This window comes from Pan troglodytes, chromosome 10, assembly GCF_028858775.2.
Source record: "Pan troglodytes isolate AG18354 chromosome 10, NHGRI_mPanTro3-v2.0_pri, whole genome shotgun sequence".
NCBI lineage: Eukaryota > Metazoa > Chordata > Mammalia > Primates > Hominidae > Pan > Pan troglodytes.
Window position 1 is genome coordinate 99,247,593 of NC_072408.2, and position 12,662 is coordinate 99,260,254.

A 12,662-nucleotide genomic window follows, 5' to 3' on the forward strand; every position below is an offset into this window, starting at 1 on the left:
ATCCCACAGAAGAAAACATTTTTATAGTATGACAGAGGCAGAGAAAACAGAGAATATTTGTTAAGGCAGGACTTTCACCACTCCCGGTACAATCATCTGTCTGTTACCTGCATACCTTACACGGGCTGGCACTGCTGGGGGTACAAAGTAGATGCCAAACTTCACAATGGTTAGATTCATGTTTAAAAAGCCATTGGATCAAACCTTTGTGAAAGTTTCCAGCTTTTTTCTGTTCCAAATATGTGTCCATTATAAAAGAATCTCAAGAGCATAATTGCCAAGATAGTCTATGTCCATGAGTATTTCAACATCTCTCATGAAATCTGTTCCCATCATTACTCAAGATATTGTATGAACAGTATTCCACATAAACTAGGTGCTCAATGATTGATTGGCCAATGGAAGGTCATTATTTAATGCACTACAATCTTTTATGCAAGGGGCCCACAGGAATCAGTATGATCCCATAGGAATCCTTTTCTTTTCCATTGAAAAAGAAACAGATAGTGGCTCGTATTAGGTTTCTTGTGTGTGTTGTGAGGTGGAAAGATATGAAAAGAAATTTGATCAGAGCATAAATCTGTGCCCATGGGATAGGAAAGAATGAGGGAATAAGGAAGAAAACACAGATTATAGACAGGAAAATCAAACCTATTAAAACTGATAATTTTCGAATACTAAAAATGTACATTCATTTGAACAAAAAGATTCTATAAAGCAAGATTTCTCTGTTCTTACCAGCACTACCATGCCCAAACTACCTTAGGAAATGAATAGCAGAGTCAAACTTAAAAGCACCTGAAATTTAAAACAAAAACCAATTTACATTTTATTTAAGAAAAGCAAACAGATGGGCCTGCTAACAATGTCAAAGTCTCGTTTACAAAGAGAAAAACAAATCTGGAACCTGAAGTCAAACGAGTTCAAAATAAAAAGCAAACCAATAAACAGAAACCAACATAAACAGAAGTTACTACCATCTCCCTCAGCCTGTGAAATTCTGGAACTTCTCTTTCTTTCTCCCCTTCTTCTTCTCTCACCTGGAAGACGAGCAGAGTGAACACATCAGGGGTTGTCAGTTCCCCAGATGGCACCACATTCATAAACCACCGACTCCAGAAGAATGTAGGAAGCTTAGTTAAGGCCAAAGTTCTCTTTGGCTCTTCCTCATGGGCTTCAAGGCAAAAGAAAAAAAAGTTTGCTTGAGAATATCTTCGTATCTATTAGTTTGAACCATGCAAAATTACAGTTTTTATAGGTAAAATGAGTGCATATTGGCAATTTCAAATGATTAACCCTAATACATTATGCTTTTGGGTATAGAAATATTCAGATCTTAAACATATGCTGTTACATACAAAATCAGGTATATTCCTGCTTCTATAATTAAAGCAAAGAGAATTTCTTTTGGTCACTGCTCCTTCTGACATGAGGTATGAACCAAGTTCAGGAGCCCTAAAGGTCTGGGTCTGGGTCATTTCTCCACCTCTAACTTGTCCCGCTTTCTTGGTCGGTCATTGTGTTCTGAGCTGTCTCATAAAACATCTGCTATGACTTTACTTTCTCCTGATAGGGTGGCTTTCCATCGTTGGCACTTCGTTGGCCTTATTGGTATGCTTTATACACTGGTTCTTGTTTCCAAATTGGCATTATTATTGTTATGATTCCTGCTGCTCTCCCACATTTCCCATCTTTCTCCTGATCTCTCTCACCTGTACATTTCTTACATTTTCTCCTGTGCTTCCTTCTTCCCATCATCATTGCCCAAGTGTGTCTTCTTTCTTCTCCTTGTCATATTTCATTTGCCCGCTCTCACATATGCAGAGATGGCTCTTGGTTTTCCTTCTGAAATCTCATAGTTTGGAGGTAAACTTGTTAGCAAGGCCACTGAGAAGAGAACAAAAGGGAAACATAAGAGAAACCAAGTCACTATCTCTCTCATTTCCTCGTTTCTAGAAGTAAGACCCAAAGAACTCACTGTTTCAGTGCTTTCAGCTCAGGCCAAACTAGGGTGATCAAACTGAGCTTCTGAGTGCTGATCAAAACCTATAAAACCAAGTAGACAGACCATCTACAAATCTTCACTGTTAAATACCATAAAGAATGAAAAGGTCACTAATTGGTAAGACTATATGTGTGATAATTAAATTTATGCATCAACCTGGCTAGGCTAAAGGATGACCAGGTAGCTGGTAAAACATTATTCTGGGTGTGTCCATAAGAGTGTTTTCGGAAGAGATCAGCATTTGAATTGGTGAACTTAGTAAAGCAGACGGCTCTCACCAATAAGGGCAGGCATCATCCAATCTGTCGAAAGCTTGAATAAAACAAAAAGAGGAAGGGAAAATTTGCTTCTTTTCTTCTTGATCTAGTATATCATCTTCTCCTGCCCTTGGATATGAGTGGGCCTTCAGACTTAAACCAGGAGTTACACCTTTGGCTTCCCTGGTTCTCAGTTCTTTGGACTTGGACTGAATTACACTGCCAGGTTTCCTGGTTCTCCAGATCTCCTGATCTCCAGATGGCAGATCATGGGACTTCTTGGCCTCCATAATTGTGTGAGTCAATTTCCATTTTATTTACATATCCAGTCATGCATTGCTTAACAATGGAGATAGGTTCTGAGAAATGCATTGTTAAGTGATTTCATCATTGTGCAAACATCATAGAGTGTAACTACACAAACCTAGACAGCATAGACTACTACCCATCTAGGCTACATGGTATAGCCTGTAACCTCATGATAAGTATGTATAACATCATGATAAGTATGTATGTATCTACCATATCTAAATGTAGAAAAGATACACTAAAAATATGGTATAATCTTATGGGATCACCATCATATATGCAATCCTTTGTAGACTGAAATGTCATTGTGTAGTGCATGACTGTATATGCACACATACACAAACACACACAAATATACTATTGGTTCTTTTTCTCTGAAGAGCCCTAATACAATATGTTATACATTTATATTGACTCTATTTCAAAATTTATGGTTTTGGTGAAACATATGTGGAGATGGGGCATAGGTGTGTGAACTGGGATAGTGTCCTGCTGATGAATGGGTGGGAGGCATCATTTGGGACAAACCCAGGGCATCAGCTTATAGATATCAAGAGCTCAACAAGAGCACTTTATGGCAAAACCTCCCACAAGACCTCTCAGAAGTTGAGAAACTGCTAAAAGTTTCTTTATGACAGATGACATTTATGGATAAAATAGGGATTAGCAGGATTCTTTAAATACTTTTGAACACTAACCTTCATTTCTACCAGGCAGTGGGGCCCCAAGTGCAGGGCCATAGGAAGTACAAGTCTGGGAGATATTAGGCTGCACTGTCTGTAGAGAATCTGAAAAAATAATAGAGTCACTGAAATGCAGTTTGGTATAATTATTGCCATGCATCATAATTCTAAATCATACTAGTGGTCAAATACTCTTCCCTGAAAAAACATTTTATTGGTTTGAATTCTAAATAATTGTTGTGGTCACCACTGAGCTTTTAAATATATAAATACTTTCAAGTTTGCATATTTTTATTACCTGTTCCTTAACAAACATTGAATTCAACATGAAAATGATTATGGGAAACATTCGGGTATACAGTCCCTGACTCTTAAGGACTCAGGTAAATACTTAGGGTATTTCATGGCCCTAGTCTTTGGGGTACCACATGTTTCTTCTTCAAATCACAGATTCAAAATCAAGAATGATAACACAGTGATTGTGTAGACAAAATAACTGAACCAAAATTGCTTGCTTCTGTCATTCTATGGGACCACTGAGAGTTTTTACTTGTGCTTAAAATTTTGAATAGTAAAACAGAGTGTCAACTTCATGCTGGAATATTTTTGGCTTTTTAGACACAATTTTAAGTACATGAAGTATTTTTACAAGACTAAGTAACATCACTGAAATTACAGCTTTCTTCTTTTTAAAACTAGTATTTGTTATAAAACTAAAGAGCGAATCAAGAAAAGCATAATTATTACTGATTATTACAGGATTATTACTGAAAAAGAAATGTACGGAATAGAGGAGGAAGGAGTTAACAAATGATCCACTCTGGGTGTTGAAAACACCAATAAGCCTGCTTCCAGGAAGTGCCTAAGACAGAGCTGGCTCGGCTTGCTGGGTCACAGCATGTAAGGAAACTGCTGGGCTACATGCCACCGTCCTCAGTTGTCCAGATAGATAATCCCATAGCCCCATGGGGAAATAATCTTTAATTATGATATAGCTGACACCATTCAAAGCACTATGCTAAGTCCTTTATGTGAATTAACTTTTGTCAAATTTATTTTTCATAAATAACCCAAATATGTATACCACTATTATCCTACCTTAAAGAGGAGAAACTGAGCTCCTAAAGTTTAAATATCTAACCCAAGTTAAGACTGCTAGTCACCCTAGGCTATTAACTCAGGCAGTCTAACTCAGGTATAATAACATTATGCTACTGTTTGCAGCTTTGACAATGCCTGAATTATAGCGTCATGCTATCTAACTAAAAAGGTAAGGGAAATAAAATGAGCCATAGGGCTCAATTTCATAAAAGGAGAGAAAATACTGGGGAAAAGTGATAATGCAGAGTTTAAAATACTTTTGTAAAAGTGCCAGAGATTGAGTATAACAAGTGTGACCAAAAAAAAAAAAAAAAGAAGAAGGTAAAAAAAAAAAGAAGAAGGTAAAAAAAAAGAGGGAGGTCTGAGAAATAGAAATATCAGAGGAAGGAAATAAAGGAGGGTGAGAGTAAATTCTCTTTTAGCATTCAGATTCCACAGATTCCACAAATCACATTTCTTTTTTTACCAACTAAGGAAAAATAACACTTGACCTAACATTTCATTGCAGTTAGCTAAAGGATGCTAGAAAAACTATGTTTCAGTGGTTTGCTCTAATTTCTTCAGGAATAGAGAAAAGTGACAAAAAGATCAGAGAAGAGAAGAAAGGAAACTATCAGAAAAATACAGAATTGGAGTAGGATATAACATATTTGGGTTGAAGGTAAAATTTTATATTGTAATCTTAAGTATCTTGCTACTTCAGTTTGGTCCCTGGAACAGCAGCATCAGAATCTGCCGAGGGCTTGTTAAAAAGGCAGAATCTCAGGTCCCATCCCAGACTCACTGAATCAGAATATAAATACTGACAAGATGCCCCGGGATTCATATGCACAGTAGAGCTGGCGAAGTTCCATTGTAGCCTGTGATTGTTTTCTGCAACTTAGTATTTCTGAGTTTTCCCAAGGAAGAAAATCCAGGCCTTAGCTTCTGGCAGACTTGTGTTTCTCCTTTACTTACTAGCTGCATGACTCATGAGCAAGGAAATCAAACTTTATGTGCCTGAGTTTCCTCATCTATAAAATGGAGACTATAATAATCATCTCCTAGGCTTGTTTTGAGGATGTTCAATAAATGCTGCTTTCACTCCTCTATTTACAGACCTGCCGCAGACAATTCTGCTAGCAGCCTTTGTGCTATTATCTGTTTTCTAAACTTAGTAATTGAGTGTGATCTGGAGACTAAACTCTGAAATAAATAAGCTGATTATTTATTTATTTTCTCAAAACAACAGAATACGATTTAGCAAATTACTTCTTAAGATACTATTTTACATTTCTATATTCTCCTACCCTGAGTTGATGTGTGAGCCGTATGTCACTTTCATAAAGCCAGGTATACATTATGGACAGGTAAGTAAAAAACATATTATTTATTCTACGTTTTTGTCCAAGAATTTTAAATTTCAACTGTTGCGCGTGTGTTGGTAATGTAAAACAAACTCAGTACAGTAGTATTCAGTACAGTATTTAAGCCCCTGTACTTAAACATATTCCTCGTACCAATGAAGTTACATGAAAAGCAAATTTGTGTGAGATATCGTAGATGGAAGTAAATTAGTCTTTATGTTCCCCACAAATTGAAATGCATTTCAAAAACTCTGTGTGTGTATGTGTGTGTGTGACAGAGTGTGTGTGAGAGAGAGACAGAGATACGCTTTGGTTGCCTCCATAAGCTGGCTGCTATGATTAATAAGACCAAGTTTTCTAAAGAAAATGAGATCATAACAAAAGCCCTCTTTATGCCTATCTTTTATCAGGGGCAAAAAGGAAAGAGACAAAACAGCATGAAATGATGAGACCAAGTGATGAAAATTCATTCACAATGATTGCTTTCAAGAGTAATTTCTCTTGGGTAATTCAGCAGCCTGTTACTATGGCTCTCTGGAGTGATAACTAATGTAAATGAAGCCTCTAAAAGTGGATTATCCTGACAAGAATATACTCAGCCAATAATGCAACAGAAATCCATTCAAAGCATTCGGGAAAAATTCAAAAGAATAAATATTCTTTTTTTTTTTTTTAAAGTTAATGACCTACGATCCATTTCTTCCCTGACTAACAAGCAGCAAGCACTTAAAAATATCCAGCCAGGATGAAATAGAAACCCACCTGACTTGTTAATATTTTTGTTTGGTCCCAGGGACTCAGATTCTAAGCCAAATTCTTTGAATGATCTTGGCAAATGTCTCGAATTATTTTTGCCAACTTTTCTTTATCTTGGAAAAAAAGTTTCATGAATGGGTGTCAAAATTGATTAGTTTTTAAAACCTTTCTTGCAGATACATATGGCACCCTAAAACTGTATTAGAAAAAAAGTAAGTACTCTGTAGTGTGAAAAATTCTTAAAGGACACCCTCTTTTACAAACTCACAAAAACAGCCTTTGGAATACCCACATGAAGTAGCTGTTGTTATTGCTTTCTATATACCTACATCTTGTCTATTATAAAAAGACTGGTTTTTGGCAGGTGTGGTGGCTCACACCTGTAATTCCAGCACTTTGGGAGGCCAAGGCGGGCGGATCACCTGAGATCAGGAGTTCAGGACCAGCCTGATCAATATGGTGAAACCCAGTCTTTACTAAAAATACAAAAATCACCCGGGTGTGGTGACGGGCACCTGTAGTCCCAGCTACTCGGGTAGCTGAGGCAGGAGAATCACTTGAACTCAGGAGTCAGAGGTTGCAGTGAGCTGAGATCATGCCACTGCACTCCAGCCTGGGTGACAGAGCAAGACTCCATCTCAAAAAAAAAAAAACCAAAAAAAAAAAAAAGACTGGTTTTTCAACAGCTATTCCCACCCCTCTGCATGGAAATATTCACCCAGTCAATTGTTTTCCTAGTTTGGGTAATGGCCCTCTGGGCAGGACTGGAGTGGGGCACACAGGAGCAGCTGCAAACTATGTTTAGAAGCATGTCTGGGAAATGTCATGCAAGAAAAGACATATTTAAAGGTAGGCTTTGCATGAATGGAAAAGGAGAGTAATTCTATGTAGAGCAGAGCCTCTTACTTGCAGTGAGAGAAGCAAAAGTGGGGAAGCAAGAGGAATTATGCTTTTCATCAGCCAAATTTGCAGGTAGGAGGATTGGCTCAGTCATCTTGGCTGAGGCTCATGAAACCAGGTGTAAAGAAAGTGGACTAGATTAATTTCATCCATTACAGGAAGAGGAGCCATGAAAGATAATCCAGAAATCATTGGGATTTGATGGTAGAAGGTATTTTGGGACTATTCCATTTGAAATGAGAAGGTACCTGACATTCTTTGAATTCCTTTCAAGCAAAGGATTAAATTTACCCATGAGTTGACTCAGAAAAAACATAAAAAGTATTGTTGCTCTGCTCAGAGTTTTATCTAACTCATTCTCACTTCTTATTCCATGATGAAATGACATAAATGAGGTTTTTTATTGTTGTTGTTGTTGTTTTCTGGACACAAGGCAAGGCAGCTACCTGGGCAGAGCTGTTTTATTTCTCTATGCCGTGGGGAGAAATTGGTTAATTGGCCATGGAAGGCAGTCATTAAGATGTTCCCATGTGAGTGAACTTTCCAGGGTTCCCAGCTTCTGCATCCTTCCCTGTCCCTCATTTCCATTGTTGGTGATGACAGTGTCTCTCCCATCAGCCTCATGAAGTTCTCTCTCATTTATTAAAATTTGCTTTCAGGAAAAATTTTGAAAATGTGTCCAGTAATGCCTGATTGGCCCCTTATCCTAAAGGCTTAAACTGGAGGAAGGAAGCTAAACTGAGAATCTTGCAAATCATTGAGCCAAAAACGTATTAATAGCAAGATCTATCATTTATTGACTAGTATGTGGCAGGCAGTGCCCTTTTATTTAGGCAGGGAGAGTTGATGGGGGGGGTGGGGTTCACACATCTTAAAGAGGTGCTATCTCCTCCTATATAAATCATGTAAGTCAAGAGAGTAAGGAATTGTCTTTGTTTGGTTATATTCAGGGGATTAGAGTATACAGTAGAAGATCCCAAGAAATCTTGGGATCATTTTAGACTAAGAAATGCCAATACCGCCGGGCGCGGTGGCTCACGCCTGTAATCCCAGCACTTTGAGAGGCCGAGGCGGGCGGATCACAAGGTCAGGAGATTGAGACCGTCCTGGCTAACGTGGTGAAACCCTGTCTCTACTAAAAATACAAAAAATTAGCCGGGCGTGGTGGTGGGCGCCTGTAGTCCCAGCTACTCGGGAGGCGGAGGCAGGAGAATGGTGTGAACCCAGGAGGCGGAGCTTGCAGTCAGCCGAGATTGCCCCAGTGCACTCCAGCCTGGGCGACAGAACGAGACTCCGTCTCAGAACAAAACAAAAGGAAATGCCAATACCAGCAGAAAGAGAGCCAAATCATGAACATAAGCTAAACAAATGTTGGCAGTGTAGCCTAGTGGTTAAGAGAGCAGACTCTTAACTAGAACACTGCACTCCATGTCCTCACTGCAGACCCTCACTGTGGGGTTCTAATTAACCCCTGTTACTTACCAGTGGCAGTCTTAAGGCATTCCTTAAGTTCGTTGTGCCCCAATTTGTTCATCTGTAGAAGGGGTAGGATGACAGTAGTGTTTACTTTATAGGCTTACTGTGAGCATTAAATGAGTTACTACTGTATTTGTAAAGTGCTTAAAATGCTGCTCCAAAAGAGTTTGTTAAACACTTAAGAACTGATTTACTTGCATCTAAACTGACAGCTCTCAATAACTGGAAATGATCAAGCATAGGCCCTGGAATATAAGCAGGTCTACATGAAGGCAAAAATGTTCGTTTCTTTTGTTCAGCCCTGTGCCTAGATCAATATCTAGTGATCATCTCTCAAGAAATATTGTTGAATGAATCAATGAACCTACCGAGGTAGTTACATAAAAGAGTTCTGCATGAGTACAAATCTGGGCAAAGTGACCTCCAAGGAAATTTCCACTTTTAGATTCTGTGATTTCCTTAAGGAACTGATAAATTGGTGTGATACAATGTAAAAAAATGTGCCTATATGATTTGAGAAAAACTTATTTTCTCTCCCTCTTTTTTCCTTCCTTCCTTCCTCCCTCCCTTCCTTCCTTCCTCCCTCCCTTCCTTCCTTCTCTTTCTTCTTTTCTTTCTTTCTTTCTTTCTGTCTTTCTTTCTTTCTCTTTCTTTCTTCTCTTCTCTTTCCTTTCTTTCTTCCTTTCTTTCTTTCTGCCTTTCTTTCTTTCTCTCTTTCTTTCTTCTCTGTCCTTTCTTTCTTCCTTTCTTTCTTTCTGCCTTTCTTTCTCTTTGTTTTTCTTTCTTTCCTTCTTTTTTCCGTTAAGCAGACCATGTCTGTTAGATGAATGCCTTTTTCTAGTTAAAAGGTTAAACAGGAAAGTGAAGCACAATTATCAAGGGTCTCCAGTCATCTCCACAAGTTCCTAATCATTATCTTCTTTTACAGTTTCATATCTCCAGGCCTTTCATTGGGTCAGGTTGGCATTTCGCTGCCCTTTATGTGTGTGACAAGTGAAAATAAGGAAAGAAAAAAACTCAAGTGAAGAAAATCAGAATCTGCGCAGCAGTTCCTGGGCGTTTCAGCTGCTTCCCACATCACCTGCCTCATCAAGCCCCAGCATCCATCTCCTTGCTCATCTTACACCCTGTGTGCATGACAGGCCCACCATTCATTTATCAGAGCAAAGGCTCTCCCACTATTCTGGTTCACCCCCCTACTTAGCCAGATATACAAGAATGTCTGCACAGATGACCTGCCTCACCTGGGAGCTCAGAGGAGCTCAGATTCCATTACTATCGCACCAAGGACAGATCTCCCAGCAAGAATGACAGAAAAGACTAACTGCCCCCAAAATCTCCCTTCCAAAACACAGTTCTCCTAATTCTCCCAGGAAACCAGAATGTGACTGCTCACCTCTCTGAGGACTTGAAAACAATTGGCCATTTCAGCTATTTAAATCAACTTTAAAAAATCCAACCGCCAAAATATTAAACCATTTTGGTTGGAATGATAACATAACTAACCTGCTGACAGCTGCTTCTGCTATGTGCAAAAATGGAAAAAAAATACTTCTAATCAGGTCAAATCACTCTACCTTTAGGATTCTAAATTTACTCATATTCTCAAAGAAATATATTCAGTCATAGTGGGGAAAATAGGATTATTCCTTTAGCTCGATAAGCAACCAGAAGTTCTTCCTTCAAATCTTGACATTTAATCAATCAGAAATTGATTTTTGGAAAACTGTTTCCTATGAAGCTATCTCTGCCTGAAGGATTTTTCTTTTACAATCCAGACTATAGAAGGAAATTCACAACCTGGACTTTCACCTCCATTGGTCAGAGTTTTACTGACCAATTCCCACCTCTGCCTTACACCTAACGGAAGTTTATGCCTCTGTTTTCTCTTCACATACCCCAACAGTTACAAATGGTTGTTATTATTAAGCATCTTTTATTTTGTGGCCTCTGATTATATGGTCCCCTAAATTTTGACCTAATCACAAAAGATTGGTAAAATTTTTTAACATATTAATAATATTTTGTTTATGTGTCAATATCTTAGCATGTATCAATTAAGACAGAGGTCTTAACGTTCTCTTTCTGAAAGAGAATATTAGGATTCAGAGATATTAAGAGATTCTCCCAGGATCACAGTTAGGTAACAGAGCTGGATTTTAGTCCAGGTCTGTCTACAGCTCTAACGTATATACACCCTTTGTATAACATGTCACGAATTCAGCATAAAGGGATCTTCAGTGATCTAAGTCAGGGGTCAGCAACCTTTTCTAAAAAGGACCAAATAGTAATATTTCAGGCTTTGTGGACCCTATGGTCTCTATCATAACTGTTCAAATCACCATGTAGTGTAAAAGGAGCCATAAGCAAAATATAAACTAACGAATGTGGCTGTTTTATGGGATTTTTTTTAACTCTTTATTTACAAAAGCAGGTGGCAAATCAGAACTCACTTATGGGCCATAGTTCTCTGACCCCTGACCTGAGAAAATCTTATATTTATGGACAACATTTAGACTGTGACTTGCCAAGTAGGAACAAGAAGCTCTGTCAACTGAAGATCAAGGCTGGAGTTCTGAAAGCAAAGAGCTGTCTGGTGTTAATGATAAGTGAAATAGTTAAAGTTAGAAGATCCCAGTTATAAGAAGCACAAAGAATAATGACCATAGACTCCTGAACAAGAATGTCTGGACTTCTGGCTTAGGCACTCTGGTTGTATGGTCCAGGCCAAGTTACCTAATCTCTCCAGGCCTCCATTTTCTTATCATTAAATGAAGATAATAAAAGTATTTTCCTCAGAGAGCTGTAAGAATAAAATGAGCTAACCCATGTCAAGCACATAGAATAGGGCCCAGCCTGTATTAATTTATCAATAAATGCCAGCTACATATTAGTTCTCTATATTTTTATTCATTATCATAATATGTTTATCTACAGATTGGCATTGTAAGGATGGAGTTAAAATTGTATGTATGTGAAGGGAAATTATTCCTGTTACTATTGATCTGCATCACATTACCCCAAATTTGATGGCTTAAAGTAACAACATTCATTTTGCAAACAAATTTGAAATTTGAGGAGGGCTTGTCTGGGAAGACTTGTCTCTGCTCTATGTGGTATCAGCAGGGGGAGGCTTGACGGACTGGCACATGCCCTTCCAGAATGGCCCACTCGCATGCCTGCCAAGTTGGTGCTGGCTCTTGGCTGGGAGCTCAGCTGGGGCTGAGTGCTAGGGTCCCTGGGAGGTTCCTTGTGGCCTGAACTTCCTCACCACAAGGTGGCTGCGGTGCGAGAGTGAGCATTTCAAGATAGAGCCAAGATGACACTGTATTACTGTGTAAGACCCAGCCTGGGAATTAATGTAGCCTCACTTCCATCCCACTCTATTTTTAAAAAGTGAATTATTAAGGTCACCCCATATTCAAGGGGATAGGAATTAGACTTCATCTGTATTAAGAAAAATGTTTTTAAAAATTGTAGACATGTTTTAAAATTCTAAAGTCCACTTACTGGCTGCAGATTATTTATATATACATGCAAGATACACTCCTACATTCTCTTCTTAGAAGGCTCAGTTGCAGGTACAGATGAAGCCCTTCAAGTGAGATTTCTTATGTATTTATCCTCTCAATCTGAAGACTTGTAAACTAAGAGACAAGTTATTTGCAACCTACATACGCAATATTCAATGGTAAAGTATACATAGGACAGCCACTACAGACATTCTTGTTTTAAATAGAGGAAAATGAGAGCACATAACAGTCATTGGCTCATAGCAACTCTGATATCCAGACAGCAAACACAAGCAGGTCTTTTTTTAGGTCTCAGT

General features: G+C 38.5%; 2 long non-coding RNA genes across 3 annotated transcripts; one reads left to right on the forward strand and one right to left on the reverse strand.

The window, feature by feature from the left end:
- Positions 1 to 1,723: 1,723 nt before the first annotated feature.
- On the reverse strand, positions 1,724 to 8,891 carry CLLU1-AS1 (CLLU1 antisense RNA 1). The gene is made up of 3 exons (XR_008538546.2): positions 8,840 to 8,891; positions 3,270 to 3,359; positions 1,724 to 1,887 (listed from the first exon to the last, which is right to left on the reverse strand). It is a non-coding gene; the product is annotated as a CLLU1 antisense RNA 1 (long non-coding RNA).
- CLLU1 (chronic lymphocytic leukemia up-regulated 1) lies at positions 2,245 to 11,730 on the forward strand. Of its 2 annotated transcripts, NR_145996.2 has the most exon segments (3): positions 2,245 to 2,558; positions 6,112 to 6,669; positions 9,762 to 11,730. It is a non-coding gene; the product is annotated as a chronic lymphocytic leukemia up-regulated 1 (long non-coding RNA).
- The last annotated feature ends 932 nt before the right edge of the window (positions 11,731 to 12,662 follow it).